Genomic DNA, 21197 nt, shown 5'->3' on the forward strand with positions numbered 1-21197 from the left:
GTGTGTTAGTTTCTGCTTTATAACAAAGTGAATCAGTTACACATATATTCCCATATCTCTTCTCTCTTGCGTCTCCCTCCCTCCCACCCTCCCTATCCCACCCCTCCAGGCTGTCACAAAGCACCGAGGCGATATCCCTATGCCATGCGGCTGCTTCCCACTAGCATTCTACCTTATGTTTTTTAGTGTATATACGTCCATGACTTTCTCTCGTCCTTTCACAGCTCACCCTTCCCCCTCCCCATATCCTCAAGTCTGTTCTCCAGTAGGTCTGTGTCTTTATTCCTGTCTTACCCCTAGGTTCTTCATGACATTCTTTTTTCTTAAATTCCATATATATGTGTTAGCATACGGTATTTGTCTTTTTCTTTCTGACTTATTTCACTCTGTATGACAGACTCTAGGTCTATCCACCTCATTACAAATAGCTCAATTTCGTTTCTCTTTATGGCTGAGTAATATTCCATTGTATATATGTGCCACATCTTCTTTATCCATTCATTTGTCAATGGACACTTAGGTTGCTTCCATGTCCTGGCTATTGTAAACAGAGCTGCAATGAACATTTTGGTACATGACTCTTTTTGAATTTTGGTTTTCTCAGGGTATATGCCCAGTAGTGGGATTGCTGGGTCTTATGGTAGTTCTACTTGTAGTTTTTTAAGGAACCTCCATACTGTTCTCCATAGTGGCTTACAAATTCACATTCCCACCAGCAGTGCAAGAGTGTTCCCTTTTCTCCACACCCTCTCCAGCATTTATTGTTTCTAGATATTTGATGATGGCCATTCTGACTGGTGTGAGATGATATCTCATTGTAGTTTTGATTTGCATTTCTCTAATGATTAATGATGTTGAGCATTCTTTCATGTGTTCGTTGGCAGTCTGTATATCTTCTTTGGAGAAATGTCTATTTAGGTCTTCTGCCCATTTTTGGATTGGGTTGTTTGTTTCTTTGTTATTGAGCTGAATGAGCTGCTTGTAAATTTTGGAGATAAATCCTTTGTCAGTTGCTTCATTTGCAAATATTTTCTCCCATGCTGAGGGTTGTCTTTTGGTCTTGTTTATGGTTTCCTTTGCTGTGCAAAAGCTTTGAAGTTTCATTAGGTCCCATTTGTTTATTTTTGTTTTTATTTCCATTTCTCTAGGAGGTGGGTCAGAAAGGATCTTGCTGTGATTTATGTCATAGAGTGTTCTGCCTATGTTTTCCTCTAAGAGTTTAATAGTTTCTGGCCTTACATTAAGGTCTTTAATCCATTTTGACCTTATTTTTGTGTATGGTGTTAGGGAGTGATCTAATCTCATACTTTTACAGGTATCTGTCCAGTTTCACAGCACCACTTACTGAAGAGGCTGTCCTTTCTCCACTGTACATTCCTGCCACCTTTATCAAAGATAAGGTGTCCATATGTGTGCGGGTTTATCTCTGGGCTTTCTATCCTGTTCCATTGATCTATCTTTCTGTTTTTGTGCCAGTACCATACTGTCTTGATGACTGTAGCTTTGTAGTATAGTCTGAAGTCAGGGAGCCTGATTCCTCCAGCTCCGTTTTTCATTCTCAAGATTGCTTTGGCTATTCAGGGTCTTTTGTGTTTCCATACAAATTCTGAAATTTTTCGTTCTAGTTCTGTGAAAAATGCCAGTGGTAGTTTGATAGGGATTGCATTGAATCTATAGATTGCTTTGGGTAGTAGAGTCATTTTCACAATGTCAATTCTTCCAATCCAAGAACATGGTATATCTCTCCATCTATTTGTATCGTCTTTAATTTCTTTCATCAGTGTCTTATAATTTTCTGCATATAGGTCTTTTGTCTCCTTAGGTAGGTTTATTGCAAGATATTTTATTCTTTTTGTTGCAATGGTAAATGGGAGTTTTCTTGATTTCACTTTCAGATTTTTCATCATTAGTATATAGGAATGCCAGATATTTCTGTGCATTAATTTTGTATCCTGCTACTTTACCAAATTCATTGATTAGCTCTAGTAGTTTTCTGGTAGCAACTTTAGGATTCTCTATATATAGTATCAAGTCATCTGCAAACAGTGACAGCTTTACTTCTTCTTTTCCGATTTGGATTCCTTTTATTTCCTTTTCTTCTCTGATTGCTTTGGCTAAAACTTCCAAAACTATGTTGAATAACAATGGCGAGAGTGGGCAACCTTGTCTTCTTCCTGATCTTAGTGGAAATGCTTTCAGGTTTTCACCATTGAGGATGATGTTGGCTGTGGGCTTGTCATATATGGCCTTTATTATGTTGAGGAAAGTTCCCTCTATGCTTACTTTCTGCAGGGTTTTTATCATAAATGGGTGTTGAATTTTGTCAAAAGCTTTCTCTGCATCTATTGAGATGATCATATGGTTTTTCTCCTTGAATTTGTTAATATGGTTTATCACATTGATAAATTTGCGTATGTTGAAAAATCCTTGCATTTCTGGGACAAACCCCACATGATCATGGTGTATGATCCTTTTAATGTGCTCTTGGATTCTGTTTGCTAGTATTTTGTTGAGGATTTTTGCATCTATGTTCATCAGTGATATTGGCCTGTAGTTTTCTTTCTTTGTGACATCCTTGTCTGGTTTTGGTATCACGGTGATGGTGGCCTCGTAGAATGTGTTTGGAAGTGTTCCTCCCTCTGCTATATTTTGGAAGAATTTGAGAAGGATAGATGTTAGCTCTTCTCTAAATATTTGATAGAATTCGCCTGTGAAACCATCTGGTCCTGAGCTTTTGTTTGTTGGAAGATTTTTAATCACAGTTTCAATTTCAGTGCTTGTGATTGGTCTGTTCATATTTTCTATTTCTTCCTGATTCAGTCTTGGCAGGTTGTGCATTTCTAAAATTTGTCCATTTCTTCCAGATTGTCCATTTTATTGGCATAGAGTTGCTTGTAGTAATCTCCCATGATCTTTTATAATTCTGCAGTGTCAGTTGTTACCTCTCTTTTTCATTTCTAATACTATTGATTTGAGTCTTCTCCCTTTTTTTCCTGATGAGTCTGGCTAGTGGTTTATCTATTTTGTTTACCTTCTCAAAGAACCAGCTTTTAATTTTATTGATCTTTGTTATTGTTTCCTTCATTTATTTTTCATTTATTTCTGTTTTGATTTTTATGATTCCTTCCTTCTGCTAGCTTTGGTGTATTTTTGTTCTTCTTTCTCTAATTGCGTGAGGTGCAAGGTTAGGTTGTTTATTCGAGATGTTTCTTGCTTCTTAAGGTGGGCTTGTATTGCTATAAACTTCCCCCTTAGAACTGCTTTTGCTGCATCCCATAGGTTTTGAGTCATTGTGTCTCCATTGTCATATGTTTCTAGGTATTTTTTTATTTTCTCTTTGATTTTCTTCACTGATCGCTTCATTATTAAGTAGTGTATTGTTTAGCCTCCATGTGTTTGTATTTTTTACAGATCTTTTCCTGTAATTGATATCTAGTCTCATGACGTTGTTGTCGGAAAAGATACTTGATACAATTTCAAGTTTCTAAATTTATCAAGGCTTGATTTGTGACCCAAGATATGATCTATCCTGGAGAATGTTCCATGAGCACTTGAGAAAATTGTGTATTCTGTTGTTTTTGGATGGAGTGTCCTACAATTATCAATTAAGTCCATCTTGTTTAATGTATCATTTAAAGCTTGTGTTTCCTTATTTATTTTCATTTTGGATGATCTGTCCATGAGTGAAAGTGGGGTGTTATAGTCCCCTATATGAATGTGTTACTGTTGATTTCCCCTTTTATGGCTGTTAGTATTTGCCTTATGTATTGAGGTGCTCCTATGTTGGGTGCATAAATATTTACAATTGTTATATCTTCTTCTTGGATCGATCCCTTGATCATTATGTAGTGTCCTTCTTTGTCTCTTTTGATAGTCCTTATTTTAAAGTCTATTTTGTCTGATATGAGAATTGGTACTCCAGCTTTCTTTTGGTTTCCATTTGCATGGAATATCTTTTTCCATCCCCTTACTTTCAATCTGTATGTGTCTCTAGTCTGAAGTGGGTCTCTTGTAGACAGCATATATAAGGGTCTTGTTTTTGTATCCATTCAGCCAATCTGTATCTTTTGGTGGGAGCATTTAGTCCATTTACATTTAAGGTAATTATCGATATGTATGTTCCTATTCCCGCTTTCTAAATTGTTTTGGGTTCGTTATTATAGGTCTTTTCCTTCTCATGTGTTTCATGTCTAGAGAAGTTCCTTTAGCATTTGTTGTAAAGCTGGTTTGGTGGTGCTGAACTCGCTCAGCTTTTGCTTCTCTGTGAATGTTTTAATTTCTCCATCAAATCTGAATGAGATCCTGGCTGGGTAGAGTAGTCTTGGTTGCAGGTGTTTCTCCTTCATCACTTTTAGTTTGTCCTACCACTCCCTTCTGGCTTGTAGGGTTTCAGCTGAAAGATCAGCTGTTTACCTTATGGGGATTCGCTTGTGTGTTATTTGTTATTTTTCCCTTGCTGCTTTTAATATGCTTTCTTTGTATTTAATTTTTGACAGTTTGATTAATATGTGTTTGGCATATATCTCCTTGGATTTATCCTGTATGGAACTCTCTGTGCTTCCTGGACTTGATTAACTATTTCCTTTCCCATATTAGGGAAGTTTTCAACTATAATCTCTTCAAATATTTTCTCAGTCCCTTCCTTTTTCTCTTCTTCTTCTGGAACCGCTATAATTTGAACGTTGGTGTGTTTAAAGTTGTCCCAGAGGTCTCTGAGACTGTCCTCAGTTCTTTTCATTCTTTTTTCTTTATTCTGCTCTGCAGTAGTTATTTCCACTATTTTATCTTCCAGGTCACTTATCCGTTCTTCTGCCTCAGTTATTCTGCTATTGATCCCATCTAGAGTTCTTTTACTTTCATTTATTGTGTTGTTCATCGTTGCTTGTTTCATCTTTAGTTCTTCTAGGTCCTTGTTAACTGTTTCTTGAATTTTGTCCATTCTATTTCCATGATTTTGGATCATCCTTGCTATCATTTTTCTGAATTCTTTATCAGGTAGACTGCCTATTTCCTCTTCATTTGTTAGTTCTGTTGCAGTTTTATCTTGCTCCTTTATCTGCTGTGTACTTTTCTGTCCTCTCATTTGTCTTATCTTACTGTGTCTGGGGTCTGCTTTTTGCAGGCTGCAGGTTCGTAGTTCCCACTGTTTTTGATGTCTGTCCCCAGTGGCTAAGGTTGGTACAGTGGGGTGTGTAGGTTTCCTGGTGGAGGGGACTAGTGCCTGTTTTGTGGTGGATGAGGCTGGATCTTGTCTCTCTAGTGGGCAGTCACATCTGGTGGTGTGTTTTGAGGTGTCTGTGGACTTATTTTGATTTTAGGCAGCCTCTCTGCTAATGGGTGGGGTTGTGTTCCTGTTTTGCTAGTTGTTTGGCATAGGTTGTCCAGCACTGTAGCTTGCTGGTCGTTGAGTGAAGCTGGGTGCTGGTGTTAAGATGAAGGTCTCTGGGAGATTTTCGCCGTTTGATATTATGTGGAGCTGGGAGGTCTCTTGTTGACCAGTGTCCTGAAGTTGGCTCTCCCACCTCAGAGGCAGAGCCCTGACTCCTGGCTGGAGCACCAAGAGCCTTTCATTCACACGGCTCAGAATAAAAGGGAGAAAAAGTGAGAGAATTAGTAGAAGTATGAAGAAAGAAAGAAAGGAGGGAATGAAGGAAGGAAGGAAGGAAGGAAGAAAGAAAAAGAAACAAAGAAGGAAAGAAAGGGGGGGAGGAAGGAAGGAAGGAGGGAAGGAAGAAAAAAAGACAGAAAGGAAGAAGATACAGTAAAATTAAATAAAGTATAATAAAGTTATTGAATTGAAAAATAATTATTTAGAAAAAAAAGAGGGACAGATAGAACCTTAGGACAAATGTTGGAAGCAAAGCTATACAGACAAAATCTTACACAGCAGCATACACATACACCCTCAGAAAAAGAGGTAAAGGGGAAAAAATCATAAATCTTGCTCTCAGAGACCACCTCCTCAATTTGGGATGATTCATTGTGTAAAGGAGGGAAGGAAGGAAAGGAAGGAAGGAAGGAAGGAAGGAAGAAGAAAGAAAGAAAGAAAGAAAGAAAGAAAGAAAGAAAGAAAGAAAGAAAGAAAGAAAGAAAGAAAAAAGAAAGAAAGAAAAAAGAAAGAAAGAAAAAAGAAAGAAAGAAAAAAGAAAGAAAGAAAAAAGAAAGAAAGAAAAAAGAAAGAATGAACAAAGGTAAAGTATAATAAAGTTATTAAAATTAATTATTAAGAAAAAAATATAAAAAAATGGACGGCTAGAACCCTAGGACAAATGGTGGAAGCAAAGCTATACAGACAAGATCTCACACAGAAGCATACACATATACATTCACAAAAAGAGGAAAAGGGGAGAAAATCATAGATCTTGCTCTCGAAGCCCACCTCCTCAATTTGGGATGATTCGTTGTCTATTCATGTATTCCACAGATGCAGGGTACATCAAGTTGATTGTGGAGCTTTAACCCACTGCTTCTGAGGCTGCTGGGAGAGATTTCCCTTTCTCTTCTTTGTTCTCACAGCTCACAGGGGCTCAGCTTTGGATTTGGCCCTGCCTCTGCGTGTAGGTCGCTGGAGGGCGTCTGTTTTTTGCTCAGACAGGACGGGGTTAAAGGAGCCGCTGATTCGGGGGCTCTGGAACACTCAGGCCGGGGGGAGGGAGGGACACTGCGTATGGGGCGGGCCTGTAGTGGCAGAGGCCGGCGTGACGTTGCACCAGACTGAGGCCTGCCGTGCGTTCTCCCGGGAAAGTTGTCCCCGGATCCCGGGAACCTGGCAGTGGCGAGCTGCACAGGCTCCCTGGAAGAGGGGTGTGGAGAGTGACCTGTGCTCGCACACAGGCCCCTTGGTGGCGGCAGCAGCAGCCTTAGCATCTCCCGCCCGTCCCTGGGGTCCATGCTTTTAGCCGCGGCTCGCACCTATGTCTGGGGTTTGCGCTTTTAGCCGCAGCTCGCGCCCGTCTCTGCAGTTCCTTTAAGCAGTGCTCTTAAACCCCTCTCCTCACGCACCAGGAAACAAAGAGGGAAGAAAAAGTCTCTTGCCTCTTCGGCAGGTGCAGACTTTTCCCCGGACTCCCTCCCGGCTAGCTGTGGTGCACTAACCCCTTCAGGCTATGTTCAAGCCACCAACCCCAGTCTCTCCCTGTGCTCCGACTGAAACTGAAACCCGAGTCTCAGCTCGCAGCCCCGCCCGCCCCGGCGGGTGAGCAGACAAGCCTCTCGGGCTGGTGAGTGCCGGTCGGCACCGATCCTCTCTGCGGGAATCTCTCCGCTTTGCCCTCCTGCCCTCCTATTGCTGTGCACTCCTCCGCGGCCCTGAAGCTCCCCCCTCCGCCTCCTGCAGTCTCCACCCACGAAGGGGCTTCCTAGTGTGTGGAAACTTTTCCTCCTTCACAGCTCCCTCCCACTGGTGCAGGTGCCATCCCTATTCTTTTGTCTCTGTTTTTTCTTTTTTTCTTTTGCCCTACCCAGGTACGTGGGGAGTTTCTTGCCTTTTGGGAGGTCTGAGGTCTTCTGCCAGCCTTCAGTAGGTGTTCTGTAGGAGCTGTTCCACGTGTAGATGTACTTCTGATGTATCTGTGGGGAGGAAGGTTATCTCCGCGTCTTACACTTACGCCATCTTCTAGGTCCCCCCCGAGGTGGGGTTTTTAAGAAGGGCATCCAGGTTATTGAAGTCCTAGTTTCCAGATATCTCCCCACTCCTCTCTCAGTTTCTGGGGAGGTGTTAACAGTACTATCTCCATTTTCAGTCTCCTCCAAGCTCTGTCCTTGGTGGTTTCCTTTGCAGGGGTCTGACCCCCACCCTGTCAAAGGGGATCCTTCCCTCTTCCACTTTGCCTCCTTCATAATGTTGGATTCCTTCCTTAACCCTGGTGGGAAAAAGGGGTCAAGAGGAGTAAGAGAGAGACTAGCCTTGGTCCCTAAGTCTCCAGAAAGCCCCTCTACAACCCTATCATTTCTTACAGAAAAAAAATATATATATCAGTCATTCTGTACATATATGTAAAGGTATGTGCTGTCATCTAAATGTCATTCCCCAGATAGGGGACAGGACACCCTCCATCTTTTGGCAACATCTCATCTCTTGCTTTTACTATTGCGTTTTCCCCCTTACCCTGCTTTTGTCCTATTCTACACTTCAGATTTCTAATTTTTGCTGAACTTGTTGCTTTTTTTCATATTGAAAAGATGACATTTCCCCAAGAGCCAAAAATGAGTGGGAATAGAAAAAGAAAGAAAGAAAGGAAGAAAGATCTCAAGCCAAAAATAAATTTGGCAAACATATATTCCCCTTTTAAGTTCACGCTATGACTTAACACTCTGATATGCTCCATAATAGAATAAAACCATTTTACAAATTAAATAACAGACAGTTTTGCAGTGATAGATATTTTCCCCCAAAGAACTTGCTCTAGTATATTTTGTAAACACTATATACATACCTAACTCTATTTGTATTGACCATAATAAACACAAACTATTTAATTAAAAAGGAAGTGTACAAAATAATGTGTGTATAGTTATCCAGTTTGTGTAGAGCTAAACAGACAAACATATGTAAATATATATAACAGTAAACACATGTAACAAGATTTTAATAAATTGAATTTTCTTGGGGATAAACTTTAGAGTATGACCAAATTTCAAATTTGTTACATTCCTATCTTGTGTGAAATTTTTAGGAGAATATACTATATTATTGTGAGAGAAATGAAGTTAAAATGACTTTATCATAAGGTTATTGCTTTTTGATTTATTCCTTCATAATTTCATTAACCAACAGCATATTTTCTTAAAACTTTGTATCAACATAAAAATAATATGACTTGTATATCTTTAAGTAGCATGGTTACTTAATTGTTAAATTTGCATCACATGTGTCAATACATTTCACAGAAATAAAATTTATGATTTAGTTATTAAGCACAGCATTCAGTTCCAATTTTTCTTGAGCACGTCTTTTATTTCTTTAGTAGTACATTTGTTACAATTGAATTGCCTACCAAAATTTAAAATACACAAAGACATATGAACCCACATTCAAAATAGCTAAGCTCATATTTTTAGTTAGTGTGGCTATCTTTTGTGAATTGATACCCTTGACTGAAATATTTTGAGGAATTTTGCTGAAGTCTTCTATTAATCATGCAATCTTATGCATTTTCACAGGATGAAAGGTGAGTAAAATATTCATCTATTTTACAACTCAGTACTGATTTTCAATGTTTTGCTTATTGTTGCTTTTTTTCCAGCTAAAATCATAAAAAAGTTATTTGCTATAAAAATAAAATGGGACATATTGATAAAACATTAACCAAGTAACAAACTATCATTTTACTGTATTCCAGAATGCCCTGCATGGAGACAATATGTACAATAATTATACACTTCCAAATAAAAGAAAAGTTTAGTAGTTGTCACTCAGATGTGTATAAAATAGAGAAATCCTTAAATATTAAAGGTCAAAAATGGTCTAAAGGGTAAATGTCAGCAAACGTATGATTTGTCCTATCTGGGGGAGTTTGCCTTCTGGATAAAAAAAACTTATGAATTTGTTCCCCTCTCTAATAACAAGAATCAAAGCATAAAGGTCAATGGGAAATCCAGTGGGATAAATCAAGCAGGTAAGACCAGAATAATAAAATATATATTTTTTTATTTTAGAATTTTAATTTAGATTTGACTCATCTATATTTTTGCCTTTCTGAAATTAACTGTAGAGACACTATAACAAGCTAAATATAAAATATTTGTAGAAGAAGTGATGAATTATGTGATCCCCTACATTTGTCACATAGAGAAGCTCATAATTTGGAGCCCCATTTATAAAAAGTCTCCTTTCCCATGACAGGAAATGGAGGATACACAAAGCACTGAAACCCAATTCCCATTCCTGTCCCTGCACTATTATTACCTTGGAAACATCTTATCTTCTTTTTATGACACTGGTTGTAATGAATATTTATTTTGGATGATTCTATGCAAGTTAACCAGACCTTCTAGTAAGAACTAAGGGCTTCAAGTTTCCAAGAGTGAAATGGACCTGGCTAGGGAATTTCTGGAATAATTATTCATGGCATTCCAAAGGAGACTGTTTAATAATCTACCCCATAACATAACTATATTCTTTATTTCAGGTCTGCCTTCTGTTGTTACCATCCTCTCAATTGTTAAGGATATATTTTCCTTCTTACTCACTATTGATAATCTCCCAGTATCTCTCAGCACAATTGTAAAGAGAATATGGAATTTTCCTGGAAATCCCTTTCCAAACATATGTGGATTTTTTAAATAAATATCTTCAACATCCAGATAAAACTGTATTAAGTTACCTAATTGCTGCTGATATTTAATATTAAATGCTTTGGTAGTTCTATTTTTAGCTTTTTAAGGAACCTCCATACTGTTCTCTATAGTGGCTGTACCAATTTTCATCCCCACCAACAGTGTATGAGAGTTCCCTTTTCTCCACATCCTCTCCAGCATTTATTGTTTATAGATTTTTTGATGATGATCCAGCAATCCCACTGGGCACATACCCAGAGAAGAGCTTAATTCAAAAAGATACATGCACCCCAATGTTCATTGTAGCACTATTTACAATAGCTATGACAAGGAAGCAACTTAAATATCCATCAACAAAGAAATGCATAAAGAAGATGTGGTACATATATGCAAGGAATATTATTCAGCCATAAAAAAAAATAAAATAATGCCATCTGCAGCAACATGAATGGACCTTGAGATTGTCATACTGAGTGAAATAAGTCAGACACAGAAAAATAAATATATGATATTGCTTATATGTAGAATCTGAAAAAAAAAGGGTACAAATGAACTTATTTACAAAACAGAAGTAGAGTCATGGATGTAGAAAACAGACTTGTGCTTACCAGGAGATGTGGGGGAGGGATAAATTGGGACATTGGGACTAACATATACTCACTACTATATATAAAATAGATAACTAATAAGAACCTGCTGTATAGCACAGGGAACTCTACTCAATACTATGTAATGGCCTATATGGGAAAATAATCTAAAAAAAAAAGAAAAAAAGAATGGATATATGTATATGTATAACTGATTCTCTTTGCTGTACATCTGAAACCAACACAACATTGTAAATCAACTATACTGCAATAATTTTTTTAAAAGTTTAAATGATTTTATCATTAAATCTATATTAAATAACTATTTTATATTAAATTAGTACAGTTTAAATATCTAAAAATCTAACATTTCATAAATAAAAATAAAATAGTATATTTTCTTCATAATTGCATGCTGTAAAAGTATAAAAAGCATCAAATAGTGCAAATTGTTTCATGGTAGCTGATAAACTGAAAATTAAGCAAAGATGAAATAAATGTTAATTGTTATAATGTAAAATAAACCTGATCATTCTTTTGAAAAATAACAATATTCAAAAATAAATACACTCTCTAAAATAGAAAAAACTCAGAGTTCTGATTCTTTAAGATGATATGACCTGAAAATCCTCCAGACTAGAATCATATTAACAAGACAATATATTAGCAGGCAACATCCACGAGATCACTAATTGTTCAGTTACTGAACCCACGTTCTGAGCATCTACTAATTTCTGCCTCTTCTCTCTTCTTAGGCAAGCTCATCCATCTCTGTGATTTTAAATGTCACCTCTATACCAAAATTTGGCAAACATGTTTCTCACTTAAGATTTTTGTAAGCTTTAAATGTGTATGTACTGATTGCCTTTTTTCCCCAGGTGCTTGAGTATCTAATTCAATCCTAGCACAAACAACTTGATTTCTTCATCCTTAAGAAACTAATTACTTAAGATAGAATTAAATTTTTACTTTTGTTCAGAACTCAAAATTAATCTATTGCCAAAAGGTACTCATTCTGCTAGTGATGTAAAGCCATTTTCTTTCTTCATACTCTATTGTCATTATGTTAAACCAAGACACAACCATGACTGTCTTTCAATAGTCTATCATATCATAACTGTACATTAAATAATACATAATAATTCTAAGATATATCACATTTTAAGTGAAGTACATTACCTCCCATATGATGTACTTAGGGCAGATATTTTACTTATTTATAGCAAATAATCTATTACATATTACTAAAATATAAAAATTATCATGGAAATGAAATAAAAAGAGAGAAGGCAAAATACAAATTGGCCCCAAATTTACTGAAAGCATTCCTGTCTCTTTAAGGTGGTAGGGGAGACCACTTAGTATGATGGACATACAGAAGGAGTACTGAGAAAGACTACAGCATAATAAAACCTCCACAAATATATATTAATGAAATAGATCAGCAATCATTGGAAGAATGTTGAATACTACCTAACCTTCAATGAAAAGGGAATTATATTGCTTTTTTTCTTTTCTCCTTTCCATCTTGATTCTCTCACTTTATAAAAACTGAGTATGTGGCCTGTAGTGAATGAAATAATCACAAGAGAGAAAGATGTGCCAGTTTTTTTTCTTTGCGCTTTCTGTCTTATTTTGGCCTGGAGCTTTATTTTCTCTACTTAAGAAGAACTGTTGATTCAAGAAGACTAAAGGGGCTGCCAGAGGACCTAGGAGAATCATTAAGGAGCAAACTGCTTAGAGCTCAAGGCTAGATTTCAAGTGAAAATTGGTCCAGTTGGGATCACCAAGTAGGAGTTGAGTCAGGATTTCAGAGTAAATTTCTCTTAAAAGTGTAAGATATGGATCTTTGCCTCAACCACTTTCAGTTGAGATTTGTAAAACTCCTGAGAATAGCAATCACAGTGCAAGACAATAGGGAACTACCAACTTTACCTGTGTATGGATAATTGTACATAAATGAAATTTCTGAAGAACTTATTTCATTACCAGGAACAAAAATGTTCATATCTTAAATATCTATTGAAGTGCTAATTCCTAAATAAGTTAAAACAGAATCTCAGAACTACCCGAAGGGTCTATTAGTCATTCCTGAGGATCATCCATGTAGTATATTTGTTGTACAGAAAGTCTACAGTTATCGTTTGGAATTTCCATCCTTCTTTTTCTCTTACAAGCAAGCTACTTAGAGTAGCCTCCATTTTTCCATTCTCTTACACAGGCTTGCCAAGTATACCTGGTTATGATTGCTGTGTCCTGATGTTCCCAGAGAATCCAAACATGCACTTCCTGAAGTGTACAAAATGACCTCCTCTCTTTGGGCCGGAAGCAGTTCTGCCTCTATTCAGACTATCAGAATATCTCCTCATTTTCATTTCTATCATAATAACAGGGGTGATATCCAATAGGAATAAGAGATTTTCACGACTATATACTTCTTTTTGCAGAATTCTCTCCAAGGTTTTTTTCTTTAACAAACATACACAGGAGGAATTCTGATGCATAAATGTGGCAGGAATCGGATCATTAGGGTGTGCTGTTAGGAGTTGTGTGTGTGTGTGTGTGTGTGTGTGTGTGTGTGTGTGTGTGTGTATAAGGAGATGGAGAGGTGGGAATTGACTTTTTACAGTAAAAAAGACCGTCATATAGAATAACTAAAATAAAATTTTCATTAGGATTTAATTGATTTGTTTTGTTTCATTTATGTAGATTTTTATACTCGTGCTTATTTTATAAACTTAATAATATCATGTGTATTTACACATTTGGGTATCTTGGTGTTATGGTCAGTCTTTCATAATTAAAAAGTTCTTATTGTGCCTGTGTTTATCAGCCTACCCTCTTGTGAGTTTTAATTTTTATAATACTGGAAACAAGCTAATCAAGCAAATGAAAATTGCGTGAAAATGGGCTATGAGTAAATAATCTATAAATAAAGGCTTTATTCAAGAACTGTTATGATCGCTTATGTTCCTTTCTAGTTATTGGTAATCTCTTGATAGCTGAAATCACCAATTATGGGACTATGTGTAGGGTAGGGTGGTATGATATAGTTTAAAACATTGGTTAGATGGTACCCTTTTTCAATACTGAAACAGAGGTATGGACTTCAATAATTGAATGTTACTTGTCAAAATACACTTACATCTGTTGTTGACCTAAGCAAATACTATTTACCATCAGTTAAAATTTATATTTAATATTTACATTTATTGGACTGTTGATCTTCCTAAAATTAAATGATTTACTTAATACTGCATTGATTAAGATCGATAAAATTGGTATGCATCTCTTCATATGGAAAGAGTTCAATGAATATCTTCTCGAACTGAATAATGAATAAGACCCATGTGTATTCATACTCGGATACACGTTTTATTATCATGTCTCCAAAAATACTTGAGGTTTCTCCATCACCCTTAGACTCTTTCATAGAATTAAGCTTCAAATATTTTCTTTCTCTCTCTAGAATTTTCCCTTATTTCCCTGCACCAACATGTCTCTCAACTCTTTGTAATAGCTTTAGAAATACACATTTGTAGGCTATTCACAGGGAGTAGGCTTTTATAAACAAAAGGCAGACCACCTCTTATATATCTTCCCTCAGAGAAAGAACACTAGACTAAAAAATTGCTTGAATTGATGACACAAAACAAAGTGTTGATAGATTTTCAAAAAATATTTCCAAATATTCTGTCCCACTTGAAATTTGATCAACATTTTTATCACATGCAGCTAGCTTTCCCCTTTTATAACTTCTCAAGTATTATTTCTAATAAATAGTTTAAAAAAAACCACTGTGCAAAATTGGACATTATTCATAAAACATTACATTAGAATGAAATTAGTTTAGGACTGGTATTCAGAAACTCTGATGCTTAAAATTTAACTGAATAAAATAGTCTTGATTTCAAATTCAATATATGTCACTAAAAACTATTTATCTATCTATCTATCTATCTATCTATCTATCTATCTATCATCACGTGTCAAGCTTAACCATGGTTTTTGCTGAAGAGTAAATTTTGTATAAATCAGAGAACCAAATCTTACCTTTGAGTAATTAGCTTTGAATTCAATGAATTTTCTGAAAAAAATAGCTGACCAGAGTAAATGATGTATTCAAGTACAGGGCTATTACTTATCTTCTAGGTGACTAATTTAAGAAAGCAAGTTATGTGGATTAGAGATATAAATTTTTGTATTTGCATTGAGGGTGCTTGTTTGAAGAGAAAAAACATTTGTTGATAAGATAAATATTGCTTCAGTCACTTCTAAAAAATGTGAAACATTTTCCTTTGTCGATAAATATTTCTTGAATAGAGAAGGAGGAAGAAAAATTTTCGGAGACTCTTGTTGCTTCCATTACCATGTTTTCTGTTCAACATAAAGACAGAGTTAAATTGTATTTAGTCTCCTCCTATCCATTTCTAAAATAATATAGGGAAATTATATCAGTATGACATTGCCACCTCTGAATATCTAGGGCACCAGGAGGAAGCATAAGTATTAATTGAGTCTCTTTCCATATATGCTTCTATTGTATTACTTCCTTTAGAGGAATAGAGCCTTTTAATATATAAACAATTTTAAGTCACGTACATATTTAAAGAATTTTTGCAGTGCACTGAAAGTAGTACAGCTCTATTAGAAGGAACATAGCTATTGAAGAATGTTATAAATATAGAAGCTAGTATATTGAGGAGTCTCAAAACAGAGGGGTATAAATGACATTTTTGTAAATTCACTGAATTTAATCAGGCCCTGTCAAATCTCCATGTTTATCTCTGTTATATCTTGAGCAGATACCAAAATTCTCTGGTGACTTAGAAGTTTTAAAGATCAATCAAGTTAAGGATGAATTGATTTTAATTTTTCTCCTCCTTCAAGTACAGAGCCCAATTCATGTTTTCTTCTGGGACTGTAAATGGTGGGAATAAAAAATGAAGTTTATGGTTAGCTTTAATTCACTTTTCCTTTCTTGAGGCTAGATTTTTTCCAAATTATTGAGGAGATTGAAAAAAGGTGAGAAAGGAAGCATCTTTTTACCCAACTGGCACTTGCTTTATTCTACTTTGTTGTTTTTGACACTCTGGTTGGCACTGACTGGCCATTCATGTCCTCTATTTGGCATAGTCCAAGGACTTGTTCTTTCAAAGGATTTATTTGTGAGTTCTTTGGAAGACCCGGGGAAGATTCTACCTATGTAGACTTAGTTTTACCTAGTCCTTTTATAGGAATCCCCTTACCTCCTGCCACCCATGGATCCACAGTTCATGCTCTTTGTGTTCATTATCTGTAGACAATCCTCTTGGGAGAAATAACAGCAGCTCAAGCTCTATTCATTTCTGGGGTGTCCACTTACCCTATGAAAAACTCACTCCTTCTGTCCAAGAAACACAATATGGAATGTTGTCTTTCCTATTGTTTTTATCCTTGCTCTATATCTCTTCAATTCTCTTCTCTATTGCTCAGAGATGGACAGGAGAATTTTGGCATTTTTAAAAGATACTTATATGGATGAACTTTATTGAAAGTGAATATACAGAGATATTGCAGCATGCAATATCTTCTCAATATCAAATGCTGGGTGATTCTTTTCAATTTATTATGAAGAAAATAATCTGCTTATAGTAGTAGTTATTTATTTTTGTTGAGGGTTCTCTGCTTTTCTGCCTGCTCCATGATCTTTTCTTCCATATAAAGATGTGCTCTTCTATTTCCTGAATTAAGATCTGGACACAGGGATCAGCTTGGTTCAACAGCTTAATTTCTTTGACAGACTGAGGCATTTCACTTGGGTGTTTTAGTCCAACAGCAACCTTCACAATAAGGATGCTTCAAAGTTGAGTGATATAAATGGCGGGCAGGATGACAAGTTGCACAGTGCTGCAGATTTCAGCACAAAGTCTTGTTGGCATTCTATTAGCACATTTCCTAGAAGTACCTCCTCTAGGTCTCCCAGCTCCCTTCCTAGCAGAAGATACAGGTTCTCCAGATTACAGTATGCCATGTGGGGAAAGGTCATCTACTGGAGTTGAGAAGCCTAAAGATACACACTACAGAAACTCAACAGAACTGTATTTGGGCCCCAAGACAAAATTTTCTTTCCCCTTTGAGCCACGCCACTGAATACTTGAACAAATGCAATAAAAGACCCTTAGTTGTTTCTTTCCTGGAGCACAGGTTTAGAGGTCATACTCTCCACCTGCTGCTCATCACCTTTTGGCTCTTCTACCTTTGGACTTGTTTCAAGAGGACGCCCATACTGGATGGGCTCCAAGGATGCCTGCCCCTGTGCTGCTACAAGCTTCTTCATGTGCCTTAGCCTTGCATGCTCACGCCTCTGAGCGATTTCGTTTTGAATGGACAGTCTTGGCTTATTCTAAGGCAAAGCCTTAGCATCAATTGCAAACATTCTGGAAACAAATATAATAACTAGAGCAGTATCTTCATTTCTATATTTCAGAAAAGCTGCTTTAGTGTCTGGGTTTTGGTGAAAGAGAGTTAAGCTGTGCACGTCATCTTGTTTTCTTTTCTCTCTCAGATGTAATATCCAGGAGACTAGGAAGTTTCTCAAACACTGTAACAAGAACAGCATGGGATATGGGTAGTCACTGACTGCAGATGGCATTAATTTGAACTTAAGGATCTGAATGTCATGCCACATGAGCTCCAATTTTTAATCCTAAAGAAGTCACCATTTTATCAACTTTTTCTTTGTCATTTTTCAAGACAGCATCACACAAATTCCATATATTTTACAGAGTCAATTCTTCAAGTAAAGGCTTTCTTTAAACCTTTTAGAAAGGTTTCTTTCCTTTTGCCTAAAATCCAGGTGACAAACTTTCAATCTCTCTTTTCAGAAAACACACATATTCACACACGTACATACCCTTGGCTAATGGGAGAGTAAACCACACTCTACTCTAAAGCTTGTACACTGACTACACTAACAGTGCACTTGTGTCTCCCTCTCTTCCACACTAACTCTGACTTTTTTCCTGCCCGGTATTTTTTATGGAGCCTGGAAATTTAGGGAATATGTCATGATCACCTCTTAGTCTTAATGAAATCTTCTGACTATGACTGACTCTCTCATTATTGGGAAAATTTTTCAATTAACAATAATCGTGCATCGGATAAACCTCTTTGGCTACGACACTGCCACTATGCAAAACTGACTCTCTCATTATAAATGTGGCTTAGTTTGGGCAGTTCTTTTGTTCCAATTCTGATTCAATGTGAAAAGTACTACTAAATATCCTGTTTTCTTATAATGATCAATAGGTATTCTGTCTTTTACTCTGGACTATTCTAAGTTGAATTTATATTCTAACTAAGTTTCTTGTATCCCAATTAATTATAATATATTATTTGTTTTCTCTTGAAAGTTTGTGTTTCATGTAACCATGAATGTTATGTATAATTTATGAATGTATTATTGTCATTAGCACTGGATTCTAGATTATCAGTTTGAATTTATAATATGTAATTTAATATGCTGGTATTTTGTCTTCCTCTTTGTTACTAGAATTATTATAGCACATAAACTGTTTAGTCTTCCCTTCTCTTAAACTGTACTTGACACAAACATAGATATTTTAAGAAACTTTGGTATAATTTCTCTCTATCATATAAGGGGTTATCTGTAATTTTGATAAGTAAATATTATATATTTAGTTCCCAGAAATTATATATATATATTATATATATATTAGTATATATTATATATATATACTTGTATAAGATACAAATTATACCTACATAGAAAGCATATACATATATACATAGATATAATTAATTTTCTCTTATTATAACTTTTAACTTTTAGTTTACTTTTTAGGTAACAACATAGAGAATTGTATTTTCACATTGTTGCTGTTATTATCAACACTCTCCCCTTGAACATTTTGATTTTGAGAATAACTTAATTACATTTGATAATGTGGAAGAGATAACATGTATTTTAATTTGAAAAAAAGATTTATTTCTGATAAATAATAATCAAATTTTAAAGCCTTAATGTTTATATGAAAAGGACAGAAAGTTGATAGACTATCAAAATATGCTAGTCATACATATTTCCAATTAGCTGATATTTTAGAATTATAACTACAGGCATACCTCAGAGATATTGTAAGTTCAATTCCAAATACCACAATAAAGTGAATATCACAATACAGTCACACAAATTTTGGGTTTCCCAGTGGATATAAAATTTATGTTTACACTATACTGTAGTCTATTAAGTATACAATAGCATTTTGTCTAAAAAACAATATACATACCTTAATTAAAAAAAAACTTTATTGGTCTAACATGCTAACCTTCATCTGAGCCTTCAGCAAGTCATAATTTTTTGCTGGTGGAGAGTCTTGCCTCAATGTTGATGGCTGCTGATTGACCAGGGTGGTGGTTGCTGAAGTTTGGGATGGCCATGGCAATTTCTTAAAATAAGACAACAATGAAGTCTGCCTCAACAATTGACTCTTCCTTTTGTAAATGATTTCTCTGTAGCATGCAGTGTTGTTTGATAGCGTTTAACCCACAGTAGAACTTCTTTCAAAATTACAAAACCTGCTGCTTATAAAAACCTGCTGCTGCTTTATCAGCTAAGTTCATGTAATATTCTAAATCCTTTGTTGTGATTTCAACAATCTTCACCTCATCTTCACTAGGAATATATTCCATCTCAAGAAACCACTTTCCTCACTCATCCATAAAAGGCGACTCGTCATCCATTAAAGTTTTATCATGAGATTGCAGTAATTCAGTCACTTCTTCAGTCTCCACTTCTAATTCTAGTTCTTTTGTTTCTTCTGCCACATCTGCAGTTACTTCCTCCACTGAAGTCTTGAATTCTTCAAGGTCATCCATGAGAGTTGGGATCGACTTCTTCTTAATTCCTATTCATGTTGATACTGTAACTGCTTCTCATGAATTATAAACGTTCTTAAGGTCACCTAGAATGGAGAATTCTTTCCAGAAGGTTTTCAATTTACTTTGCCCAAGTCCATCAGAGGAATCACTATCTATGGCAGCTATAAGCTTATGAAATTCATTTCTTAAATGATAAGACTTGAAAGTCGAATTATTCCTTAATTCATGGGCTGCAGAATAGATGTTGTATTAGCAAGTGTGAAAATAACATTAATTTTGTTGTACATCTCTATTAGAACTCTTGGATGACCAGGTACCTTGTAAATGAACAGGAATATTTTAAAGAATTTTTTTTTTTCTGAGCAGTAGGTTTCAACTTTGGGCTTAAAATATTCAATAAACCATGTTGTCAACAGATGTACTATCATCCAGACTTTGATATTCAATTTATAGAGCACAGGAAAACTAGACTTAGTATAATTTTTAAGAGCCGTACAATTTTTGGAATGGTAATAAATGAGTGTTGGCTTCAACTTAAAGTCACCAACTATATTAACCCCTAAAAAAGAGTCAGGCTGTCCTTTGAAGAATTGAAGCTAAGCATTGCCTTATCCTGTCTAGCTACGAAAGTCCTAGATAACATCTTTTTCTAATATAAAGTAATTTTGTCTACCTTGAAAATATGTTGTTTAGTGTATCCACCTTCATTATCTTGACTAGAGTGTCTGAATAACTTGCTGAAGCTTCTACATCAGCACTTATTTCTTCACCTTGTACTTCTGTGTTATGGAGATGGTTTCTTTCCTTCAACCTCATGAACCAGCCGCTGCTAACTTCAGACGTTTTTTCTGCATCTTCCTCATCTATCTCAGCCTTGCCAGAATTGAAGAGAGTTATGGCCTTGCTCTGGATTGGCTTTGGTTTAAGGGAAAGTTGCATTTGGTTTGATCCTCTATCCAGACCACTACAACTTTCTTCATGTCACCAAGAAAGCTGCTTTTCTTTCTTATCATTCATGTGTTCACTGGTGTAGCACTTTTAATTTCCTTCAAGAACTTTTCCTTTGCATTCACAACTTGGCTAACTGTTGGGTACAAGAGGCCTAGCTTTTGGCCTATCTCAGCTTTCTACATGCCTTCCTCACTAAGCTAAATCATTTCTAGCTTTTGATTTAAAGTGAGAGATGTGTGACTCTTCCTTTCACTTAGAAGTCACTGGAAGGTTATTAATTGGTCTAATTTCCATATTGTTGTATCTCAGGAAGAGTAAGGTCCCAAGAGAGGGAAAAAGATGGGGGAATGGCTGGTCAGTGGAGCAGATTGTCACACACAACATTTATTGACTAAGTTTGCTGTCATATGGTATGGTTTGTGGCATGTCAAAACAATTAGAATAGTAGCATCAAAACTCACTGATGACAGACCACCATAACAAATATAATAATAATGA

At 36.0% G+C, this 21197-nt stretch overlaps 2 pseudogenes; both read right to left on the reverse strand.

Moving 5' to 3' along the window:
- Positions 1-16465: 16465 nt before the first annotated feature.
- LOC132508702 (elongation factor-like GTPase 1) lies at positions 16466-20687 on the reverse strand (annotated as a pseudogene).
- Positions 17965-18047, reverse strand: LOC132509046 (U4 spliceosomal RNA; annotated as a pseudogene).
- Positions 20688-21197: the final 510 nt, after the last annotated feature.

This window comes from Lagenorhynchus albirostris, chromosome 18 (genome assembly GCF_949774975.1).
Source record: "Lagenorhynchus albirostris chromosome 18, mLagAlb1.1, whole genome shotgun sequence".
Taxonomy (NCBI): domain Eukaryota; kingdom Metazoa; phylum Chordata; class Mammalia; order Artiodactyla; family Delphinidae; genus Lagenorhynchus; species Lagenorhynchus albirostris.